This window comes from Hyla sarda, chromosome 4, assembly GCF_029499605.1.
Source record: "Hyla sarda isolate aHylSar1 chromosome 4, aHylSar1.hap1, whole genome shotgun sequence".
NCBI classification, from domain to species: Eukaryota; Metazoa; Chordata; class Amphibia; order Anura; family Hylidae; genus Hyla; species Hyla sarda.
This window is the reverse complement of record NC_079192.1, coordinates 106,419,437-106,446,521: the sequence shown is the minus strand read 5'-3', so window position 1 is coordinate 106,446,521 and position 27,085 is coordinate 106,419,437. Positions and strand designations below refer to the sequence as shown.

Below are 27,085 nucleotides of genomic sequence, written 5' to 3'. Positions count from 1 at the left end.
CTGCCCCAGAGGAATGCAGCAGTATGCCTATGTCTAATTTTTGCCTATATATATGTCTGAATTTTGCCTATGTCTATGTCTAATTTTTCTGTGAATACAGCTGCATTAAAAAAAAAAAAACATAGACGAGTGGTTTTAAGTAAAGCGGAGTGAACTGTTACCTCCAGCATATATCAACCAACTACATTTAAAGCTGCATTTATACATCATGGCAGGTGAGTAAATCAGTTGATACTAAATCTGTTTACTTATTCCATGAACGAAGCCAAAAACGCAAGCAGGTATTAAGTAATACAAATTATCAATAAAAACATGAGAGTTTTTCTTTAACCTAGAGAATAAGCCCACGTCTTTACTCTCCAGTACCAGGAAAATATATCTCTGCAACACAGTGGTGAAATCTAATACTGGGAATGCAGCCACATAACAGAGAGGTTAAACTGACGGAGGTTATGATAACAGTAGGACACAGCTTTGTTGTTTAATCCATGGCAGTCTTGCAGTTTTGTTTTTCTTAATGTCATTTATCTTCCAAGGATGTAGGGAAGGAAATTTGCTTTCATAAATGTGCTGGGGTTTCACATCATGGGATAAGATCCCTGTAGTACTGACAAAAACAGGAAAAAAAAGCTTGCAAGGCACATCTAAAATTACACCTATCCTTGAAGAATGTGAAAATCTAGGCCAGGCGTGGGGTCCAAACAGGAAAAAAAAAATCTTCAGACAACTCCTGTGGTCAGTCACAAGTCTTGGAAGATGTTCTTGAAAACAAATCCAAAAGACCCTTGTGATTTAATCTATTCCAAAATGCTGGTAGGCCTCAGTCATACTTGATAGGGTCAGTATAACACAAAGTCATCTTGTCTAAACTGACTTTGATCACTCATCTAAGTTGATACTGCATACATTTACACTGCCTTCTAAGTTTTGGGATTGAATATCAAGGATTTCGCTTGCAGTTCATAAGTAGAGAATATGTTTCGATAGCAAATTACACTGCACGGGAAACTTCACAAGAAGATTATTTGCCGAAATCTCTTCAACGGTTCTATTTATCTCAATGTGCTTTCATCCAAAACCACATACGAAAAGAACCAATTTTCTGCAACAAATCTTCCTTGTGTGAATTCACCCTAAAAACTATTTTCTATTGATAACTGAGAGATTATAGTTCTATACAGTATATACATTGTCCACTTTAGCACTTTATATCACCTTGACAAAGAGTTTGGAGACACATAATAAACTTTTTGAAGATGGGAGATATTCAAAAACTAGTGTAATTTTTGTTCCAGCAATATTGATCACACCTTTTTTTAATGGTAAAGCCCCTGTATTACTGAATTGCATGCACTGACTGGCTGTCTTGTAGTTCTGTACTACTCTTTACCTGTCCCAGTGTTAGCTGCTCCTTTGGACACCAGGTAAGGGCAGCTTCATTTTACTTTTATGGGACACTCTGAGTACTGTACAGGTCCCTGAAGAAGCTCATGTCCTCTACATAGACAGTGGTTTACAGCTCCCAGCAGCTTTTTCTTACTTTTATACATAAGGACTTGCTTTATCTATAGTAGTTATCTACTTATTTTTCTTTAATCCTCATTATTTTTTATGACATTTTGGGGCTTCAGAGCCAGTTACCATGTTTCCATAGAGTTATGGTCTCAACATACAATGGTCATCTTAGAACCAATTAATATTGTAACTTGAGCAACTACTGTATTTTTATTTCCCACTTTTTAATAAGGTTTTGAGAGCAGAAATGGAACTCCAAACTTTATCTCTACTACAAAATCTTTCACATGATCCCATAAATAACATACTGCAGTTTTCTTATACAGAGTCCAGGGCCCTTCTCTCCTGACACTACCCTATAGGATGGAGTGATATGTATAGACCTGACTAGAGATGAGCAAATCAAAGCTGAGGAATCCAAATTCATTACGGATGTCATGAAATCGCTTCATTAAACTCCATTTAGTGCAGTCCAGGCTCCAGAGCATTTAAAATGGTGGATATACATGTGAGGACATGGGGCAAGGAACTCTGAGAAGGTGGGAAGGCAAGGCAGGAAGACGGGTAGGCGGGATGACCCTGAATCACATGCAGGATGCAGCCTATCAGCAGCCAGTAACCCCTGTGATTTCACAGCCCTATATAATCGGCAGCCATATTGCGGCCAGTCATTTCATTTATTACACTGCAGAGAGACAGGATGGACAGCCTGTGTGTCTATTACACAGAAAAGATTTTTCAAGCAGCGTTTCACCTCCTAGTAACATCAGCGTTCTGGTGAACAGAGAGCAGTGCTTTTTTTCTACTGAAAAGGATTTTTACTGCAGCCATTAACCTCCCAGTCACTTTCTTCAGCATTGTATTACAGAGAGAGGCAGAGAGCTGTGTGTTGCCTCATACATTTCAACAAGCTGTCTCAACTTCATAAACTTTCATAGTTACATAGTTACATAGTTAGTATGGTTGAAAAAAGACATACGTCCATCAAGTCCAACCAGGGGATTGAAGGGAAGGATGTAAGGGGATAAGGGAAAGGGATGTAGTTTTATAATTCTGCATAAGCATTAATGTTATTTTGTTCCAGGAATGTATCTAACCCTGCTTTAAAGCTGTTAATTGTTCCTGCTGTGACCAGTTCCTGAGGTAGACCGTTCCATAAATTCACAGTCCTCACGGTAAAGAAGGCGTGCCGCCCCTTTAGACTAAACCTTTTCTTCTCCAGACGGAGGGAGTGCCCCCTCGTCCTTTGGGGGGGTTTAACCTGGAACAGTTTTTCTCCATATTTTTTGTATGGGCCATTTATATACTTATATACGTTTATCATATCCCCCCTTAAACGTCTCTTCTCAAGACTAAACAATTGTAACTCCTTTAATCGCTCCTCATAGCTAAGATGTTCCATGCCCCATATTAGTTTAGTCGCGCGTCTCTGCACCCTTTCCAACTCCGCAGTGTCCCTTTATGAACAGGCGACCAAAACTGAACAGCATATTCCAGGTGAGGCCGTACCAATGCTTTATAAAGGGGGAGTATTATGTCCCTGCCCCTTCAGCGCAAGTCTGTGTCTTTGTTCCACAACAAATCATCTGCTGGTTGTACTAATCTGTATATGGTATAATACCCAGCAGTCCATTCCTAATAGTCTTTGACAGAGTGCAATTTTGGGTTTAGTACATACTTTTTTAAGCATACTGTAGCGCATTAATATGCCTTCATAGGTGCATAACACATACGTACATCTAAGTAGTGTACTATTTTGTACCTGTTAATCTGTCAAGGGCCTAGATACTGTGAAAGTCCAGGCAAAATTAGTCACCAGCTGGTGTTTTACTCCAATACTTTTTTTAGGCGTACTGTAGCACATTTTTCTGCCCTTATAAGTGCGTACCACATACATATATCATACACCTGTTAATCTGGCAAGGGGCTAGATACTGTGAAAGGCCAGGCAAAAGTATTCACCGGCTGTTGTTGTACTCAAATACTTTTTTAAGCGTACTGTAGCGCATTTATATGCCCTCATAAGTGCCTGCCAAATACATACATCTAAGTAGTGTACTATTTTGCAACTGTTAATCTGTCATGGGCCTAGACACTGTGAAAGTCCAGGCAAAAGTAATCACCGGCTGGAGTCTTGCTCCAATAAATGTTTTAAGTGTACTATATCACTTTTAATGCCCTCATAAGTACATACCACATACATATATCTAAGTATTGTACTATTTTGTACTTGTTAATCTGTCAAGGGCCTAGATATTGAGAAAGGCCAGGCAAAAGTACTCACCGGCTGGTGTTGTACTCAAATATTTTTTTAACCGTACTCTAGTGCATTTTTCTGCCCTCATAAGTGTATACCACATACATTCATCTAAGCAGTGTATTATTTTGTAACTGTTAATCTGTCAAGGGCCTAAATACAGTGAAAGGACAGGCAAAAGTACTCACCAGCTGGTGTTATACTCCAATACTTTTTTATGCGTACTGTAGCACATTTTTCTGCCCTCATAAGTGCATGCCACATACGTACATCTAAATAGTGTACTATTTTGTACCTGTTAATCTGCCAAGGGCCTGGATAGTGTGAAAGTCCAGGCAAAAGTACTCAATGGCTGATGTTGTACTCAGATACTTTTTTAAGTGTACTGTAGCGCATTTTTCTGCCCTCATAAGTGCATACCACATACATACATCTAAGTAATATACTATTTTGTACCTGTTAATTTGTCAAGGGCCTAGATACTGTGAAAGGACAGCCAAAAGTACACATCTGCTGCTGTTTTAGACAAATACTGTTTTAAGCGTAGTAAAGCGTATTGTACTCCCCTCATATACACACTAAGTATGTCAGGCAGAGAAGTGCCATGACATGCACAGAGGAGTGGCAGAGGCCTAAATTCATCAGGCAGAGATCGCAGCAGACTACGGGCGAGTGGCAGCAGGAGTCGCAGAGAGAGGCCATAGTTCCCGGTATCAGCTAGCGGTTGTGTCTCGACCAGCAACCCATCTGCCGTCATCGATTGCTTAACACAGTCATCCACTTCATCACAAGTCCCATCTGATACCTCCAGTCAACAGTCGGTGGGTTCCTCAGGCACAACTCTCAGTATTCATGGTACGGGAGCAGTCCCTGTCCTCCCATTGCCTCTGTCCTATGCTGTTCCCTAGCATAAAGAAGTATCTTATGCTATGGGCTCAGCTCCACTATTCAGTGAGGACGATCTAATAGAGGACAGTAAGCAGCTACTGCCCAGTCATTCACCGTTAAAATCGTTAGGCAGGCAAGTAGTGATGAGGAAAGTGACGTGGAATGCGACTTTGCCAGGGTTCAGGCTCCTGAAGCAGACACTGTGGAGGAACCTGAGGAGGACATCAGTGACGTGCAGACACAACGTGATGATGATGGAGCCTATCGCACTTGGGAGCTGGGTGCAGAAGGGGATTCATTATCATCAGGAGAAGAGGATTGAAGGTTGCTTGTGAGGCAGCAGCTGAGCCATTAACCCCTTAAGGACCGGGGGGTTTTCCGTTTTTGCATTTTCGGTTTTTGCTCCTTGCCTTTAAAAAATCGTAACTCTTTAAATTTTCCCCTAAAAATCCATATGATGGCTTATTTTTTGCGCCACCAATTTTACTTTGTAATGACGTCAGTCATTTTGCCCAAAAATCTACGGTGAAACGGAAAAAAAATCATTGTGCGACAAAATTGAAAAAAAAACCCGCTGTTTTGTAACTTTTGGGGGCTTCCGTTTCTACGTAGTAAATTTTTCGGTAAAAATGACACCTTATCTTTATTCTGTAGGTCCATACGATTAAAATGATACCCTACTTATATAGATTTGATTTTGTCGGACTTCTGGAAAAAATCATAACTATATGCAGGAAAATGAATACGTTTAAAATTGTCATCTTCTGACCCCTATAACTTTTTTATTTTTCCGTGTATGGGGCGGTATGAGGGCTCATTTTTTGCGCCGTGATCTGAAGTTTTTAACGGTACCATTTTTGCATTGATAGGACTTATTGATCGCTTTTTATTAATTTTTAAATGATATAAAGTGACCAAAAATGCACTATTTTGGACTTTGTAATTTTTTTGCGCGCACGCCATTGACCGAGCGGTTTAATTAATTATATATTTTTATTATTCGGACATTTCCGCACGCGATGATACCATATATGTTTAATTTTATTTTTATTTACACTATGTTTTTTTTTATTGGAAAAGGGGGGTGATTCAAACTTTTAATAGGGGAGGAGTTAAATGATCTTTATTCACTTTTTTTTTTTGCAGTGTTATAGGTCTCATAGGGACCTATAACACAGCACACACTGATCTTCATCATTGATCACTGGTTTCTCATAAGAAACCAGTGATCAACGATTCTGCCTCATAACTGCTCATGCCTGGATCTCAGGCACTGAGCAGTCATTCGGCGATCGGACAGCGAGGAGGCAGGTAGTCCTGTCCCGCTGTCCTGTCAGCTGTTCGGGATGCCGTGATTAGCCGCGGCTATCCCGAACAGCCCGACTGAGCTAGATGGCAACTTTCACTTTCACTTTTAGCCGCGCGACTCAGCTCTGAGTGCGCGGCTAAAGGGTTAATAGCGCGTGATCGGCGCTGCACGCTATTAGAGGCGGGTCCCGACTTCACTATAACGCCGGGCCCGCCGTGATATGACGCGGGGTTACTGTGTAACCCCGTGTTATATCAGGAGAGCAGGACCAAGGACGTACCGGTACGTCCTTGGTCCTTAAGGGGTTAAGTTGGTAGCATGGTTGGAAGTAAGCAAGGTGGCAGAAGTGGAAATTTTTGGAGCCAATGTGTCTGGGGGAGACCACCTGCTTTGCAGCGGCCTACCTTCCCAGGAGGTGGTGGAACAGGGGTTCCTGGAGATGGCGGCAGTAGCAGTCAATTAGTGCAGACTGTTGGTGGGAAAATCAGCAACTCTGCCGTGTAGCAATTTTTCATCAAGCATCCGAAGGAGATTAACATAGCCACATGCAAGATATGTCGGCAGAAGGTGAAGCGTGGCCAGGGTCCCAATGTTGGCACCACAGCACTGCGTCAACATATGTTTTGCCACTATAAAGCGGCCTTGGAGAACCGTTTCTCTGATGCAGTGGTCCAGCCTGCTGCATCACCCAGTGGCACGCAGCTCCCTCTTTCAGCCCGCCAAGGCTCCACCACCTCAGCCAAAGGTAGCTGTGTTTCATACCCTCCTTCTGTCGCTCCAGATGCTCCTGCCCCTCCTACTTTTAGTCAGTCATTCCACCAACAACCCATTGGCGAAGCCATGTCCAAGAGACAACACTATGCGCCAATTTATCCAACGGCAAGAAGCTGAATGTGCTCCTGTCTAAGTTGCTATTGCAGCAGTCCCTCCCTTTTCAAGTGGTGGACTTTACACCTTTCAGAGAACTGATGGCTTGTGCCGAGCCGAGGTGGAGAGTGCCAAGCTGTCATTTCTTTGCGAAGAAGGCAGCACCAGTCCTGCACAATTTTGTGGAAGAGAAGATGGGCCAGTCCTAGTGCCTGTTGGTGTGTACCAAAGTGCACAGCAGCGCAGACGTCTAGAGCTTTAACTATGGTCAGGGACAATACATGTCCTTTGTGGCTTACTGGGTGAATGTGGTTCCTGCACAGCCACAACACCAAATTGGACAGGTCACGCCGCTTCCTCCTCCACGCTCTCAGGCTGTTGGTTCTGTGACAGTGTGCGACTCCGCCTTCTCATCCTCCACCATGTACTCAGCCTCCACTGCCTAGACAAGTCTCAGTGCCCCTTTAGCCTACTATGTGTGCAGGACACGGTGGTGTCACACTGTTCTTCACATGGTTTGCCTTGCTGAACAGAGTCACAGAGGGGAAGAACTGCTAAAAGTCATTCGTAAAGAAATGGCTTACTCCAAAAAAACTGAAAATGGGAACCATGGCGACTGACAACGGGAAGAACATCTTGTCTGTCCTGCAACTGGTAAGGCTGAGCCATGCGCCCTGTATGGCATACATGTTAAATCTGGTTGTCAAGCAGTTACTGAAGTGTTCACTCCATTTGCAAGACATCCTAACAATGGGAAGGAAACTTTGCATGCACTTCAGCCACTCATACAGTGCAAAGCACACCTTCCTTGAGCTGCAGTGTCAGAACGATATCCCCCAACATAGTCTGATTTGTGACATTGCCACACGTTGGAATTCCACCCTCCATATGTTGGACCGACCGTACGAACATAGAAAAGCCATCTTCTTGATGATCCAAGTGGATAGGGGTACTCGCCTGTGTAACTTCAATGTGAACCAATGGCAGCTCATACGTGACACCTGCTGTTTGCTCAGGCCCTTTAAGAAAGCCACATTATTAGTAAGTCGCCAGGATTCCGGGATAAACAATGTCATTCCACTGCTTAATTTCTTACAGCACGTGTTGGAAACTATGGCTGGTCAGGGCATTGGAGATGTGACACCTATATCTCAAGGCCATGTGAGCCCTGCAGGGGCTGAACTGGAGGAGGAGGAGGAGGGGCAGAGTGGAGCACTGTTTAGATTTCTCCAAATGGGCAGTTTTTCTAGTAATCTGACAGGAGAGGAGGAGCAGGAGCAGAAAGATGGTTATGAGGAAGGCGAGATAGAGGACCCAGACACACCGTGGCAGTATGCAGTGGAGATGGAGGCAGGGAGTCCCCCCGAGTCACTTGCACAAATGGCACGATGCATGCTCACTTGCTTGTGTAGTGACAGCTGAATTGTCACCATTCGGCAGCAGGTTGACTTCTGGATCTCCACCTTACCGCCACAAAATAGGGGCCTTTTTTACATCCACTGAGAGGGAGGACAAACTGACCTATTACAGAAGCATCCTATGTAGTGAGTTAGCCGATGCCTATCGGTGCCATCGTCAATCCTCTCGCAGGTCTGAATCGGGGGGCCCCCTGCGCTCACTTTCCACTGCCATGGCTGCTGGAGAGGGGTGGGGTGGAGGTACCAGCTCCATCAGCAGCAGCCTGAGTCTACAGAAGCTGATGAGTACCTTCCTTCACCTGCATAGTGAAGCAACTCATCAGCAGCAGGTAGACCTGGAGCAGGACATGAACCAGCAGGTGGTGGCATACCTTGACATACCCATGCCATCACACCTTGAAGATCCGCTGGATTTCTGGGTAGCCAAACATGATTTGTGTGCCATTCAGCCAATATATGGTCTCCTCATGCTTCAGCCACCTCTTGGCTGTGCCATTCAGACACTATATGGTCTTCTCATGCTGCCACAAACTCCAGGCAGTTATTCAGCCACAATATGGTCTCCTCATACCGATGCCACCTCCAGGCTCGGTCATTGTGCCACCATGGGACATGCGACTCCTTGTTAGATTTGGTCCTTTGTAACAACACACCGGTGCCCAGGACATTAAAACTTAATTAAACTTAATTAAAATTCACACAATCACCCCCAGTAAAAACCCAGGATCAAGCAAGGTGCGTGGATCTCGGGTAGAGTAAAAAGGTTTCTTACCCACAATGCAATGCGTTTCACGGAAGGCCGCTTCATCAGGCATATTGGGAACAGGAAGGGTGTATGGTATTTATTCAACACCATTTAACCCTACGATAGAACAACACAGGTAAAAAAAGATTTTTTTTTTTACATATAAAATACAAATACAAATACAGAGATATATGTATACCAAATTAGAAACACAGATATGCAAATAAAGTAAATAAGTTAACAGACATTTACATTTATAAACTATATATAAAATAAAATAAAGTTTTTATTTATTAAACACCTCCATATGCTACCTTGCATTTTCAATAGACTCATTAAGACCATGTGGAAAAAGCGTGTCGAGAGTAAAAATCCAAGAGGATTCTCTATTAATCAATTTTTGAAATCTATTGTGTATATAAAAAGGGATCATTTCTATAATCACCAGATCTAGAGTGTCAAAATTACCATCATGATTTAATGTAAGGTGGCGGGACACGCTATGTAGCATTCAATGGTTTTTGACATTAGATCTGTGTTTGTTCATTCGGGACTGCATTGTCTGAACACTGCAGCCCACATATTGGAGACCGCAAGAGCAATGCAAAAGCTAGATTGCATACATGCTATCACAATTGTTCCAGGTATTTATCAGATATGTTTTTTTTAGAAATATGGGAACTAAAGGAATATTTAATAGACCAAATCATAGGGCAACACTTATATTTGATTTTATTACACGGAGAGGCACCTTTTTGAGTTATGATTGTAGAATCTCTAATCGGGTTATCTTTTTTCATTTTACTAGGGGCAATTAAATTTGGCAGGTTCATAGACCTGCGTAAAACGACACCCGGTTGTCCGGGGAGGTGTTCTTCCAACAAGGGATCGCTTTTTAAAATGGACCAATATTTCCTCCAATCCGTTTAACATCATTGACTGCACAGTTAACCCCTTAAGGACACAGGGTTTTTCCGTTTTTGCATTTTCATTTTTTCCTCATCACCTTCTAAAAATCATAACGCTTTCAATTTTGCACATAAAATTCCATATGATGGCTTATTTTTTGCGCCACCAATTCTACTTTGCAGTGACATTAGATGTCATTTTGTAACTTTGGGGGCTTCTGTTTCTATGCAGTGCTTTTTTCGGTAAAAATAACACCTTATCTTTATTCTGTAGGTCCATACAGTTAAAACGATACCCTACTTGTATAGGTTGGATATTGTCGTACTTCGGAAAAAAATCATAACTACATGCAGGGAAATCTAAATGTAAAAAATTCTCATCTTCCAACCCCTATAACTTTTTTTTATTTTTCCGCATACGGGACGATATGAGGACTCATTTTTTGCGCCGTGTTCTGAAGTTTTTATCGATATCATTTTTGTATTGATCGGACTTTTTGATCGCTTTTTATTCATTTTTTCATGATATAAAAAGTGACCAAAAATACACTATTTTGGACTTTGGAATTTTTTTGCACGCACGCCATGGACCGTGCAATTTAATTAACAATATATTTTTATATTTCAGACATTTTCACACGCGCCGATACCACATATGTTTATTTAAATTTTTATTTACACTGGGTTTTTTTATGGGAAAAGGGGGGTGATTCAAACGTTTATTAGGGAAGAGGTTAAATGACCTTTGTTAGCTTTTTTAATCCCCTTTTTTTTGCAGTGCTATAGCTCCCATACTGATCTCATATGCTGATCCCTGCAAAGCCATAGCTTTGCACGGATCAGTCAGATAGGGGCTTGATTGCTCAAGCCTGTAGCTCAGGCTTGGAGCAATCAATCGACGATCGGACGCCGCGGAGACAGGTAAGGAGACCTCCACCTGCGTGCCAGCTGATTGGAACATCGCGATTTTATCACGATGTCCCGATCAGCCCGACTGAGCTGCCGGGAAGCGTTTACTTTTGTTTTCAGACGCGGCGGTCAACTTTGATCGCAGCATCTGAAGGGTTAGCAGCGCGCGGCACAACGATCGATGCTGCGTGCTGTTAGCCCAGGGTCCTGGCTATGATTAGCAGAGGGGACCGACCCGGTGTGATGCGGGGTAATAGCATGACCCCGTTTTAAACACTGGGACCGGGCGTAGTGCGTACAGGTACGCCCTACGTCCTTAAGGAGTTAAATTTGGTAATAAAATTGTATGCATATTTATTAACCTGACTTCATTTTTTTTTTTTTTTTTGGAAGGAAGGTGTTGGTTTAGGGCATACAAGATCAGATTGTTGTTTATGTTTTACTTTATTGTACACCCTGGGATAATATCGACTTAGGGTAACCCTTTTCTAAAAAATGATCCCGTATAATAAGGGATTGTTTAGAAAAATCCTCAAAAGAAGTACAATTCTTTCTAATTCGAAGATATTGCTCATAGGGCACATTCCGAATCCATTTTGCATAATGAGAACTATTATATTCTAACAAACTGTTAAAATCTACCGGCCTAAAAAAAAAGTCTGTGTGACGATTTTACCCATAGGGTCCTTTCTGACCAGGAGATCCGAAAATTCGATCTTGGTAGGGGTACAATGCAATGTGAATTTTAAGCCCCATTTATTTTGATTAAGTTCTTCTACAAATTCCTGTGCTTGTGATGGTGACCCGGGCCAAATAATAAACAAATCATCAATAAGTCACTTATAAAATGTAACATATTGACTAGTAGATAGATATTAACAGTTTGTTAGAATATAATAGTTCTCGTTATCCAAAATAGATTCGGAATGTGCTCTATGGGCAATATCTTCGAATTGTACTTCTTTTGAGGATTTTTCTAAACAATCCCTTACTACACGGGATCGTTTTTTTTTTTTAGAAAAGAGTTACCCTAAGTTGATATTAGGGTAACTAGGCATACAATAAAGTGAAAAATAAAAAACTATCTGATCTTGTATTCCCTAAACCAACACCTTCCTTCCAACAAAAAAAATCAAGTCAAGTTAATAAATATGCATACAGTTTTATTAACAACTTTAACTGTGCAGCCAATGATGTTAAATGGATTGGAGGAAATATTGGTCCATTTTAAAAAGCGATCCCTTGTTGGACAACCGGGTGTCATGTTATGCAGGTCTATGAACCTGCGGAATTTAATTATCCCTAGTAAAATGAAAAAAGATAACCCGACTAAAGATTCTACTATCATAACTCAAAAAGGTACCTCTCCGTGTAATAAAATCAAATGTAAGTGTTGCCCCATGATTCAGTCTATTAACCCCTTAACGACAATGGACGTAAATATACGTCATGGTGACGTGGTAGTTAACGAACCATGATGTACATTTACGTGCCACCATGATCGTGGGTACCGGAGCGGTGCTTGAGTCATGCGCGGCAGGTCCCAGCTGCGATCAGCGCGATCGCGGATATCCGCCATTAACCCCTCAGATGTCGTGATCAATACAGATCACGGCATCTGCGGCAGTGTGGTACTTTGAATGGATGATCGGATCGCCCGCATCGCTGCCGCGGGGATCTGATCATCCAGCATGGCGGCCGGAGGTCCCTTCACCTGGCTCCGGCTGGCTCCTGGGGTCTTCTGCTCTGGTCTGATATCGAGCAGACCAGAGCAGAAGATCACCGATAATACTGATCAGTGCTATGTCCTATACATAGCACTGAACAGTATTAGCAATCAACTAATTGCTATGAATAGTTCCCTATGGGGACATAAAAAGTGTAAAAAAAAAACAAAAAGTAAAAAAATGTAAAATAAAAAAGTAAAAAAATTTGAAAATTCCCCTCGCCCAATAAAAAAGTAAAACGTCCGTATTTCCCATTTTAGTCACAAAAAAGCGTAGAAAAAATTAATACACATATTTGGTATTGCCGCGTACCTAAAAGTCAGAACTATTAAAATATATTGTTAATTATCCCGTATGGTGAACGGCGTAAATGTAAAAAAATTTAAAATTCCAAAATTGCTGCTTTTTTGTCACATTTTATTAAAAAAAAATTATAAAAAATTTATAAAAAGTAAAACCTAAGCAAAAGTGGTACTGATAAAAACTGCAGATCATGGCGCAAAAAATGAGCCCTCATATTGCCCCATATATGGAAAAATGAGAAAGTTATAGGTGGTCAAAATAGGCAAATTTCAAACACACTAATTTTGTTAAAATGGCTTGAGATTTTTTTTAAGTGGTACAATTATAGAAAAGCATATAACATGGGTAACAATTTAATCGTATTGACCCACAGAATAAAGAAAACATGTCATTTTTTCCAGAATGTGTACAGCATGAAAACAAAACCTTCCAAAATTTGCTAAATTGCTGCTTTCTTTTCAATTTCCCCACATAAATAATATTTGTTTGGTTGCGCCGTACATTTTATGGTAAAATAAGTGATGTAATTACAAAGTACAATTGGTGACGCAACAAACAAGCCCTCAAATGGGTATGTGGATTGAAATATAAGAGAGTTATGATTTTTAGAAGGCGAAGAGGAAAAAACGAAAATGGAAAAATAAAATTGGTCTGTTCCTTAAGGCCAAAATAAACATCAATTGGATAGGCATCCGGAAAATAGGACTCTGCCAGGCGCTTCTCCGACTCTTAAACCATAAGTTTCCAACATCCTGGAACATAAGATCTTGGTTTCAAGGCTTGTAGCTGCCTAGATGTTGTGAAGCCACAACTAACAGCATGCTCAGGGGGCTCTTGCTTACTTAATACCTCTACACTAGGAGCGCACCTTTGTTTTCTTTCTCTAATTTAAGGCCAAAATGGGCCTGGTCCTTAAGGGGTTAAATACTCCTTTAGTTCCCATATTTGCACTGATCTAATGTCAAAACCATTACATGCTACATAGCGTGTCCCACCATCTTACATTAAATTGTGATGGTAATTTTGACACTCTAAATCTGGTGATTATAGAAACGATCCCTTTTTATATACACAATAGATTTCAAAAATTGATTAATAGAGAATCCTTTTGGATTTTTACACTCAACACACTTTTTCCACGTGGTCTTAATGAATCTATTGAAAATGCAAGGTAGCATTTGGCGGTTTTTATTAAATATGAAATTATGAATTTACATGTCTGTTAACTTATTTACTTTATTTGCATATAAGTGTTTCTTTAATTTGGTATACATATCTCTGTATTTGTATTTGTATTTTATATGTAATTGCATTGTATTTTTACCTGTGTTGTTCTGTTTATCGAAGGGTTAAATGGTGTTGTATAAATACCATAAACCCTTCCTGTTCCCAATATGATTGAAGAAGCGGTATTCCCCGAAATGCGTTGCATTGTTGGTAATAAACCTTTTTACTGTACATTAGATCCTCACGCCTTGCTTGATCTTGGGTTTTTTCTGGAGGTGATTGTGTGGTTGCTGTTTTGTCTCAGGAGCGGCTGATGGATCCTGGTTATCATCACTAATACTGCCTTGACCATTGTTGAACGTGGCTTAGTACAACCACCGCTGGTAAGCACTTGAACATCTGTTCATTTTATATTTCACCCCACGTTAACACACTATGGAGCGCTTTCCTTTGTTCTAGTTCATTAAAATTCTTCTTTTAATCTTAGGGACTGTGAAGCCCTATTGTCTACTCATGCTGCCTCCAGCTCCAGGCTGTGACATTCAGCCACTATATTGTTTACTGATGCTGCTCGGCCTGGGAAATTACCTAAAAATATTTTAAGGTAGCACTAGCTACCATAAATCTTCAATTTCAATTTTAAAATTCATCTTTTAAGCTTAGGGATTGTGACGCCCTGTTGTCTACTCATGCTGCCGCCACCTCCAGGTTCTGTAATTGCGCCGCCATGTGACTCCTTGTTAGATTTGGTCCTTTCTAACCACACGACGGGGCCCTGAACATTAAAACTTAGGAGTGTAATCTTAAATTTCAATTTTAAAATTTTCAATTTTAAAATTAATCTTTTAATCTTAGGGATTGTGAAGCCCTATTGGCTACACATGCTGCCGCCAGCTCCAGGCTGTGCCATCCAGCCACTATATGGTTTACTGATGCTGCTGGGCCTGGGACATTACCTAAAAATATTTTATGGTAGCACTAGGTACCATAAATCTTCAATTTCAATTTTAGAATTAATCTTTTAATCTTAGAGATTGTGAAGCCCTATTGTCTACTCATGCTGCTACCATTTCCAGGCTGTGCCATTCAGCCACTATATGGTTTACTGATGCTGCTGGGCCTGGGACATCACCTAAAACTATTTTATGGTAGCACTAGCTACCATAAACTTCAAATTCAATTTTAAAATTCATCTTTTAATCTTAGGGATGTGAAGCCCTATTGTCTACTCATGCTGCCGACAGCTCCAGGCTGTGTCATTGTGCCACCATATGGTCTCCTTTTGTTGTTGGCACCTTAAATTAAACTTTTAAAATTTTTATATATCTAAAATCTTCAATTTAAAATTTCAAAAAGATCTTTATTCTTCTCTATTGTGAAGCCCTATGGTCTTGTCAGGCTGTTGCCATCTCCAGACTGAATCGTTCTGCCACTTTATGGTCTCCTCATGCTGCCGCCACCTCTAGGCTCTGTCATTGTGCCACCATGAGACTCCTTGTTAGATTGGGTTTTGTGGTCATGCAATAATAGTTCAAAGTAAGCACCGGGACATTGAACTTAGGAATCTAATATAAATCTTAAATTTAAATTTAAAAAAATCGATGTAATCTTTTCAAGACTGAGGCCCTATGGTCGTTTACGTCATATCTGTGGAATTATCACAAGAATCCAATGGAACAGCTTGGAGCGATAACAATGAATCATAACTGATTAAATGAAACATTTGCACTTTCATAATCAGGGGGCACTGAGAGGCAGGGGCTTGAACAGGTGGTATCTCGCCTGGCGGAGGACTGCCAGCTCGATGTTTACCAGAATAGGTACTCAAAAAATGTAAATAAATTCAAATATTCTAATTAAATTAAATTAAAATGACATAAAAAATCTCTTTATTCTCTCTCGCTCTCTCTTTCTCTTTTTTTTTTTTTTACTGGGTTCTTCTAAATGGCTATTTCTCATACCAAATGTGGCACAAGTTATGTAAGGCAGTTATTCGGCACAAATTGCTCACAAATTCTGTTGCTTATGCATCTGTAAATCTGGGCCACTTTATTTAGCATTTATAGAAATATCACTTTTTTTAATTAAGGCAAAATAATTGGCCAGTACATCCAGGTGAACTTTAGACTTCCTAATGTGGGTAGTAACCTGACAGTAAAAGAACCGTAGAGGGTAGAACTAGTCCAACTGGCCCAAACCCTCATGCATGAATATCAATCGCTATGACTTAAAACTCCTATCTATGGATCATCCTGAATGTTATCTTAAAGGGACATTGAGTAAACTCCATTTCAATTGACATGAAAATATAGCTTAGGGGCATAATTGTTCCTGAGTTTTAATGGTTATCATGGGAGCTCATACATACAAAGAAAAAGCCCAATGTTCACGATGGGTTTATGGTTGATTCGTATTTGTCATCTAGTTCATTTTCAGCATCTCTGTTATTTTTCATTATTGATTTTGACCTTGAGGGCTGCCAAAAACACTGTATGCTACAATGTTGTTTTTTATGTAACCATTTAGTTCCACACTGTCATCCAAAGTCAATATTCCAATGTATAATGAACAGACTAATAAGGACATAGGCTTATCTGTTCCAGACAGAGAGAATTGATTGTGTTAATTGAGCTTCTTGTCTTTATACCACTCAAGATTGAATGACAATTAAAATGGATTGGTATCCCTCTTGTTTGTTGTAAGGGCTAATAACGATTGACAACAATATAACAGTACCAATAACAGTATTAATATACATATATTCCCTTTTCTGCATACATTGTAATCTGAAACATTGAACATTATTTGTATTTACCATAACACATACAGTTCATATAGGAATAACATGTTTACAACAAGTGACAATGGCTTCAGTTTACAATATTTTTTACATGATGGTCTTTCCTAGGCCATTGTAACTTAAATATATAAAATGTCACTGACAGTGCCTATCTGTGGTGTCTAGGTCTGTGGTGACTATGATTGACTAGAAGATCCAGAAAATAAATATGGGCATTTCACTGGAAATGTACCTGTAATACTGAAGCACATGCACTAACTGGCTATATAGTAGTGCTTCTCCACAGTACAGGGCAGTACTAAATGTTCTGGACTACTATTTACCCATGTGAGCTTTACCTTTGGATGCCAGTAAGGGTGGCTCCACTTCGTTTTTCACATCCAATTATTATTTTTCCATTATTTTCTTACTTAAAATGTGTGACTGAAATAGCCAACTCCCAGGCAGCAAGCTCGCTGTCTTGGAGTTATACTAGACTCTGATCTGTCTTTCACTCCCTACATTCAGTCCCTTTCACGTTCTTGTCACCTGCACCTCAACATTTCTAGAATCTGCTCGTTTCTCGCTATTGAAACTGCTAAAACTCTCATTATTGTTCTGATTCACTCCCGCCTTGACTATTGTAACTCTTTACTAATAGGCCTTCCCATTGTTAACTCTCCCCCCTCCAGTCAATCCTTGATGCCGCAGCAAGGCTCATCTTCCTCTCCAGTCGCTACACCGATGCCTTCTCCCTGTGCCAGTCACTTCACTGGTTACCCATTCAGTCCAGAATACAGTGCAAAATCATCAGTCTCACACACAAAGCTCTCCACAGTGCTGCACCTCCCTACATCTCCTAGCTCATCTCTGTCTACCATCCTACATGTTCTCTCTGATCTGCTAATGATCTCACACTAACATCTTCTATAATCCGAACCTCTCACTCCTGTCTCCAAGACTTCGCTTGTGCTGCACCAGTTCTCTGGAATGCTATACCTCGATCCCTCAGATTCAACCACAACATACACAGTTTTAAACATGGCCTAAAAACACATCTCTTCAAGCTGGCCTATAATATTCCATAATTGGCCTCCACTACTACCACTTCGCCCCTTTTCAGACATCTGGGGGTCTTGGAGATATCCAAAGCTTCATATTTGACAGTCTTCCCCTATTCTCTATGCAGTTAGACCTTTAGCGATTGGCGACTGGTTCACTCTCCTGCAACCCTTATTATTTATATATTATGCCTGGAACATTGTATTAACATATCCCTTTTGCCTCCTGTCTCAACCCCATTCCCTCACTCCTTCTGAATAATTAGTGTGTAATATTGTTATGTCTGATACTATTCATTTATTTGTACCCCATTATTGTAAAGTGCTGCGGAATATGTTGGCGCAATATAAATAAAATGATTATTATTATTATAAACTGGGTGATACCAGTAGGGGACATGTCCCTAGTCCCTACACTATCTAGCACTGTAAACATTCATTGGATAGTCTCACATAGTGTGGCACATGCCCTAAACTGAAAACACCCACTTGGGAATTATCATACCTTTATAATAGTAATGAAAAAGAAAGAATTTCATGGGGCATACATGTGTTTACTATCACAGGCAGGTGAAGAGGCCACAGGTCTTGTTTTACCACAAAACATAATAGAGCGCCTTTATTGAGTCCTAAAATAAAACGTTCTTGTGAGGAGTGAGGTAATCATTGCAATAATGTGGCTTAGTACTCTCACTGTTACGTATGTCAGTGTCATAGATGAGATTACTTTTTCAGTGAGATTTATCAAAACCTGTGCAGAGGAAGAGTGGTGCAGTCACCCATAGCAACCAATCAGATTGCTTCTTTCATTTTTAAAGAGGCCTGGGAAAAATGGAAGAAGCAATCTGATTGGTTGCTATGGGCAACTGCACCACTCTTCCTCTAGACAGGTTTTGATAAATCTCTACCTTTATGTTTTTTCTCTCTACTTCTGTATTCATTTTGGTAACTTACCATTACAAAGTGAATGTTGTACAAGTATCATCAAATTCAATACTTTTTGTTTGTCTGTCACCAGTTTTGTTTACTGGACTTTACATTGCTCTCTTTACTTGATACTTATGTCTTGTTTCTGCATGATAGGTATGCCTTGCCATATTTACTTTTACTAGATGAAATCTGAAGTCACATACATACATATATATATATATATATATATATATATATATACAGAGGGAGGGTGTAACTTAATCAGATTCTTAGACACTAAATTAGATATTATGCTTTGGATTCAAGTGAAATTACTGGGGGAAAAAAAATGAAGTTTTAGTGTGCACACATAATTGTCTCATATTGCCATACGGTGTCCCCATATAGTAGTCAGGGCACCCTTCCCCTGCCGACTTGGTCGCGGTCACAATTGTTACATCCCCGGGCATGAGAGATTTCATGCAGTCATAATCATCTGGGATTACATTACAATAACGTATAAGGTTTTAAGTTGGCCCTATTTTCTCCAATGCAAGAGCAGCACTCTAAGTATCTAAGTTCCATTCTTTAGAAGTAGTTGCTTTCAAAAGGCAAACCCTGTACTGTATCTGAGTACTGTATGCACATAGTATTGTAGAAGCTGCTGTTTTACCTTTTTTACCTTTTGAAGAACACTTTGCACTGCCTGCCCTTCAGACAGTTTATTGATCTATGTCCCCTCTGGCTCATACAAAGTAATTGTCCCTCTGTACCAAACAAACATAATATGATGTTAATCAGGGGGAGGGATGCTGGGCTTTTACACTTCATTACCTGCTAATTTCTAGATAAATGAATCTGCAGGTTCCCCGGTAAATAAGGTCACATATCATGTACTTGTAAATGTGTTTGTAAACAAGAAAACAAGGGAAGGTGATGCATCTAAGAGTTTAGAAAAGGATGGGGAGGATAGGGAGTACCACTCATCAAATAACCAGCATGGCTGGGGATACATTGTGTTTAACAATTAATAAACACAGCTTTCTAAAATGGCTGAAAAGTCATACATATTATAAATTACACATGTGCCAAGTGCTAATAGTCCTCCAGCTATGGACTGAACGTTTAAGGGGTTATCCACCATAAGATAATTTTAGTATGTACCTGCCAGACAGTAATGGACATGCTTAGGAAGGACCTTGTCTTGGGGCTAAATGGCTATGTTGTGAGATTATCATAATGCTTTTTGTGAACTGGCTATTTCCTGTTGGAGTTTGTTCCCCTAAACTTAGTCCCATGATTCCTTGTTTGTAAGTGTGAAGTCACTTTTCTCCCTTTCAATTTTTCTACAAGCGTACCTGGACAACGTGACTTCGGTTAGGCATGTGTTGACATCAGTCAGCGAAGTACTCACAAACTCAGTTGCTTTCTCAATCACTTCTTTTCTTTAATTCCAGTTTTACAACTTCACATTTTGTAGCGATAAACTTCATGCAAACAGATGTCCGATTTTATACAGGTCAGATGGACAAAGGCCTGTGCTCCATCCTGCCGACCGCTACGTTTCAGGGCAAACCCCCTTAGTCATTCATGCATGACTAAGGGGGTTTTCTCTGAAACATAGCGTGAGTTTGTGAGTACTCTGCTGACTGATGTGACTGACTGAGGTTGTACAGCAGACTTAGGTGCCTGTCAATTTGTACTTAACTATTAAAGTACTTGAATCTGAACTGTGTCTAAGGACTGTGTATTTCCAAAGTCATTTTTCTCCCTCCCACACATCAGCCATGGCTCTGTAATATAGGTGCCACAGGTACTTCTGCTGTGTGCATGATGAATTAACACATACAGACTAATATATGTCTAGCAGTGACTTGTTCCTCACCATTAGAAACACACGCACACTAAGGCCGGATTCACATGACAGAATAACGAGAAATCCCGATGGTAGCAGCACAGACTGAATCATAGATGGCAATGTATTCCTTGTGGTATTCCAAGTGCTATGCACTGTGCAGCAGAAATCTGCTCAGGAATTCCATAGTGTGAACCCAACCTTAGCCTGACATGCACAGATTTTGGGAATTTGAGAGCAAAAACATAGGCTTTTGCATTTACAGTATAATATAATTTGACAGGAATGAAGCAGTAATATTGCTCCCATCTTAACCCCCATAACATGCTAGCATAGTTAACCCCTTAAGGACCCAGCCAATTTTCACTGTCACTTTAAGCATTAATAACTCTGGGATGCTTTTACCTTTCATTCTGATTACGACATGACATAATCTACTTTATATTAGTGGTAAAATTTTGTCGATACTTGCATCATTTCTTGGTGAAAAATTCCAAAATCTGATGAAAAAATTTAAAATTTTGCATTTTTTTTTTTTACTTTGAAGCTCTCTGGTTATAAGGAAAAAGGATATACCAAAGATAAAAACTGCACTCCTCAAAGTATTCAAAATGGCATTCAAAAGGTTTGTTAACCCTTTAGGTGTTTCACAGGAATATCAGCAAATTGAAGGAGAAAATTCAAAATCTTCCTTTTTTAAACTGGCATGTTCTTGTAGACCCAGTTTTTGAATTTATGCAAGGGGTAATTGAAGAAAAAGCCCCCCAAAATATGTAACCCAATTTCTCTCGAGTAAGGAAATACCTCATATGTGTATGTCAAGTGTTCGGCGGGCGCAGTAGAGGGCTCATAAGGGAAGGAGCGACAATGGGATTTTGAAGAGTGAATTTTGCTGAAATGGTTTTTGGGGGGCATGTCACATTTAGGAAGCCCCTATGGTGCCAGAACAGCAGAAAAAAACCCACATGGCATACCATTTTGGAAACTACACCCCTCAAGGCACGTAACAAGGGGTACAGTGAGCCTTCACACGCCCCAAGTGCTTGACGACTTTACATTAAAGTCTGATGTGTAAATGAAAAAAAAATTCACTAAAGTGCAGTTTTTTCCCCAAATTTACCATGTTTACAAAAGGTAATGGGAGAAAATGCCCCCCAAAATTTGTAACCCCATCTCTTCTGAGTATGGAAATACCCCATGTTAGGATGTAAAATGCTCTGCGGGCGGACTACAATGCTCAGGAGAGAAGTAGCCACATTTGGCTTTTGGAAAGCAAATTTTACTGAAATGGACTTTGGTGGGCATGTGGCATTTAGGAAGTCAATATGGTGCCAGCACAGCAAAAAAAAAAAAAAACATGGCATACTATTTGGGAAACTACACCTCTCAAGGAACGTAACAAGGGGTATAGTGAGCATTAACACCTCACAGGTGTTTCACAACTTTTTGTTAAAGTTGGATGTGTAACTGAAAAAATGTTTTCACTAAAATGCTGGTTTTTCCCCCAAATTTTACATTTGTACAAGGGGTAATAGGAGAAAATGACCCCCAAAATGTGTAACCCCATTTCTTCTGAGTATGGAAATACCCCATGTGTGGACGTCAAGTGCTCTGCTGGCGCACTACAATGCTCGGAAGAGAAGAAGTGCCATTGAGCTTTTAAAGAGTGAATTTGTTTGGAATGGGAGTCAGGGGCCATGTATGTTTACAAAGCCCCCCGTGGTGCCAGAACAGTGGACCCCCCCACATGTGACCCAATTTTGGAAACTACACACCTCACAGAATTTAATAAGGGGTGCAGTGAGTATTTACACCCCACTGGCGTTTGACAGATCTTTGGAACAGTGGGCTGTGCAAATGAAAAATTTCATTTTTCATTTTCACGGACCACTGTTCCAAAAATCTGCCAGACACCTGTGGGGTGTAAAGGCTCACTGCACCCCTTATTACATTCTGTGAGGGGTATCTTTCCAAAATGGGGTCACATGCGGGGGGGGGGGGTCCATTGTTCTGGCATTATGGGGGGCTTTGTAAACACACGTGGCCTTCAATTCCAGACAAATTTTCTCTTCAAAGGCCCAATGGCGCTCCTTCTCTTCTGAGCATTGTAGTTCACAGCAGAGCACTTTACATCCACATATGGGTATGTTCTTACTCAGAAGAAATGGGGCTACAAATTTTGAGGGGCTTTTTTCCTATTTTCCCCTGTGAAAATGAAAAATTTAGGGTAATACCAGCATTTTTGTGCAAAAAGTTTTTTTCTTCATTTTCCCATCCAACTTTAACGAAAATTCAAACAACTGTGGGGTGTTAAGGCTCACTATACCCCTTGTTACGTTCTGTGAGGGGTGTAGTTTCCAAAATTGGGTCACATGTGGGTATTTATTTTTTTGTGTTTAAGTCAGAACCGCTGTAAAATCAGCCACCCTTGTGCAAATCGCCAATTTGGGCCTCAAAAGTACATAGGTCACTTTCACTCCTGAGCCTTGTTGTGCGCCCACAGAGCATTTTATGCCCACATATGGGGTATTTCCGTACTCAGGAGAAATTGCGTTACAAATTTTGGGGGTCTTTTTTTTTCGTTTTACCGCTTGTGAAAATTAAAAGTGTGGGTAAATACCAGCATGTCAGTGTACATTTTTTTTTTACATTAACAGACTGATGTAGCCCCCAAATTTTCCTTTTCATAAGGGGTAAAAGGAGAAAAAGCCCCCAAAAATTTGTAGTGCAATTTCTCCCGAGTACGGAAATACTCCATATGTGGCCCTAAACCATTTCCTCTGAAGTGAGAGAGCGCCATGCGCATTTGAGGACTAAATTAGGGATTGCATAGGGGTGGAATCACGCCAGTGATTCCCAAACAGGGTGCCTCCAGCTGTTGCTAAACTCCCAGCATGCCTGGACAGTCAGTGGCTGTCCGGAAATGCTGGGGGTTGTTGTTTTGCAACAGCTGGAGGCTCCATCTTGGAAACACTGCAGTACAATATGCTTTTCATTTTTATTGGGGGGGACAGTGTAAGGGGGTGTATATGTAGTGCTTTATCCTTTATTATGTGTTAGTGTAGTGCAGTGTTTTTAGGGCACATTCACACTGGCAGCGGTTTACAGTGAGTTTCCCGCTAGGAGTTTGTTCTGCGGCGACAAACTTCAAGAAACTTACCGTAAACCTGCCCGTGTGAATGTACCCTGTACATTCACATGGGGGGGGGGGGGGGGGGGAACCAACAGCTGTTTCAAAACTACAACTCCCAGCATGTACTGACAGACCATGCATGCTGGGAGTTGTACTTTTGCAACAGCTGGAGGCACACTGGTTCAGTTAGGTTCTGTTACCTAACTCAGCATTTTCCAACCAGTGTGCCTCCAGATGTGGGAGATGTAGTTATGCAACAGCTGGAGGTACGCAACTACAACTTCCAGAATGCCAAGACAGCTGTTTGCTGTCTGGGCATGCTGGTATTTGCAGTTTTGCAACATCTGGAGGGTCGTAGTTTGTAGATCACTGTATAGTGGTCTCAAATTGTAGCCCTCCAGCTATTGCAAAACTACAAATCTCAGCATGCCCAAACAGCTGTCTGGGCATGCTGGGAGTTGTAGTTTTGCAACATCTGGAGGGTCACAGTTTGAAGATCACTGTATAGTGTTCTCAAACTGTAGCCCTCCAGATGTTGCTAAGCAACTTATCGGCTTCTGTAGGATCCTGGGAGCAAGCCGCATGACATCGCCGCCCACCGATCTCCACCGTCGATCGTCGCCTCCGCCGCCATGGATGAGTAAGTGGACTTCGTCACCAGTCCTCTGTCGTTTCCCCGTTCTGCCTCGCCTATTGTGGGTGGGCAGAACGGGGAAACCAAAAGTTAACCCCCCCGACCCCGATCTGCTATTGATCATCGCGCCTATTCGACCAATAGCAGGGATAGGAGGGGTGGCACCCCTGCCACCTCACTCCTATCCCTTCAGGGGGATCGTAAGTGTCTTAGACAACCCCCGATCCCCCTGATTTTCTGGGTCACCATAGACCCGTATGACCCGGAATTGCGGAAATCGCAGGTGTTAATTCACCTGTGATTTGTCGCGATCACTGACATGGGGGGGTCTGATGACCCCCCTGGGCATTTGCACGGGATGCCTGCTGAATGATTTCAGCAGGCATCCCGGTCTGATCCCCGCCTGGCGCGCGTCGGGGACCGGAATTCCCCATGATGAACGCGTACGTCATGGGTCCTTAAGTACCAGGGTGTCATGACATACGCATACGTCAAGGGTCCTTAAGGGGTTAAACATAATATATATATATATATATATATATATATATATATATATATATACTGCTCAAAAAAATAAAGGGAACACCAAAATAATACATCCTAGATCCGAATGAATTAACTAATTGTATGAAATACTTTCGTCTTTATAGTTGAATGTGCTGACAACAAATCCCACAAAAATTATCAATGGAAATCAAATGTATCAACCCATGGAGGTCTGGATATGGAGTCACACTCAAAATCATAGTGGGAAACCACACTACAGGCTGATCCAACTTTGAAGTAATGTCCTTAAAACAAGTCAAAATGAGGCTCAGTAGTGTGTTTGGCCTCCACGTGCCCGTATGACCTCGCTACAACGCCTGGGCATGCTTTTGATGAGGTGACGGATGGTCTCCTCAGGGATGTCCTCCCAGACCTGGACTAAAGCATCCGCCAACTCCTGTACAGTCTGTGGTGCAGCGTGGCGTTGGTGGACGGATCGAGACATGATGTCCCAGATGTGCTCAATCGGATTCAGATCTGGGGAACAGGCGGGTCCATAGCATCAATGCCTTCCTCTTGCAGGAACTGCTGACACACTCCAGCCACATGAGGTCTAGCATTGTCTTGCATTAGGAGGAACCCAGGGCCAACCGCACCAGCATGAGGTCTCACAAGTGGTCTGGGGATCTCTTCTCAGTAACCTATGACAGTCAGTCTACCTCTGAAAAGCACATGGAAGGCTGTGCGACCCCCCAAAGAAATGCCACCCCACACCATTCCTGACCCGCCACCAAACCGGCCATGCTAGAGGATGTTGCAGACAGCACAATGTTCTCCATGGCGTCTCCAGACTCTGTCACGTCTGTCACATGTGCTCAGTGTGAACCTGCTTTCATCTGTGAAGAGCACAGAGCGCCAGTGGCAAATTTGCCAATCCTGGTGTTCTCTGGCAAAAGCCAAACATCCTGCATGGTGTTGGACTGTAAGCACAACTCCCACCTGTTGACTTCGGGCCCTCATACCACCCTCATGGAGTCTGTTTCAGACCGTTTGAGTGGACACATGCACATTTGTGGCCTGCTGGAGGTCATTTTGCAGGGCTCTGGCAGTGCTCCTCCTTGCACAAAGGCGGAGGTAGCGGTCCTGCTGCTGGGTTGTTGCTCTCCTACGGCCTCCTCCACATCTCCTGATGTACTGGCCTGTCTCCTGGTAGCGCTTCCATTCTCTGGTCACTACGCTGACAGACACAGCAAACCTTCTTGCCACAGCTTGTATTGATGTGCCATCCTGGATGAGGTGCACTAACTGAGCCACTTGTGTGGGTTGTAGACTCTGTCTCATGCTACCACTAGAGTGAAAGCACCACCAGCATTCAAAAGTGACCAAAACATCAGCCAAGAAGCATAAGAACTGAGAAGTGGTCTGTGGTAACCATCTTCAGAAGCACTCCTTTAATTGGGGTGTCTTGCTAATTGCCTAAATTTTCACCTGTTGTCTGTTCCATTTGCACAACAGCATGTGAAATTGATTGTCAATCAGTGTTGCTTCCTGAGTGGACAGTGTGATTTCACAGAAGTGTGATTGACTTGGAGTTACATTGTGTTGTTTATTTTTTTTGAGCAGTATATATATATATATATATATATATATATATATATATATATCACAAAAATCTAACCAAAATAATGTAGACATTTTCCTAATTTGAAAAAAGATACACGTTTTTTCACATGTTATATTTCCCCCAATATGGTGCCAGTAAAAATACCACAATAAACAAGCCCTCATACACCTATTTCAATGGAAAAATAAATAATAAAAAAAGATTGCTCTTGAAAGCCTTGATTTAATAAAACAAAAAAAGGTAGCATGTCATGGAGGCCAAGGCTAGGTGAGGTGTTATTGGGTTAATATAGTCCTTCTGTTTCCCCAAAAAAAAGATTAATACATCATTTAAATAAAAATCAATAAAAAAACATGTATTAAAAATACTATGAATATGAATAGTAAAAAGACTATAATGAAATAATAAATTAACCATTAGCAGTGTGGCAGTTCACTGGTACCATAGAAGTCCTACTACTTATCAACATGTAGGTCCAATGTCCCGATCTAAACAGAGCATGGCATTGAGATATCGATTCTCTTTGACCTG

At 41.2% G+C, this 27,085-nt stretch overlaps 1 long non-coding RNA gene across 1 annotated transcript in view; it reads left to right on the top strand.

Annotated features, from left to right (window-relative positions):
* Positions 1-258: 258 nt before the first annotated feature.
* The window catches only part of LOC130366879 (uncharacterized), a 103,175-nt gene continuing 76,348 nt past the window's right edge, over positions 259-27,085 (top strand). The window contains exon 1 of the long non-coding RNA XR_008891973.1: positions 259-281. This is a non-coding gene — a long non-coding RNA (uncharacterized LOC130366879). The remainder of the gene's footprint in view (positions 282-27,085) is intronic.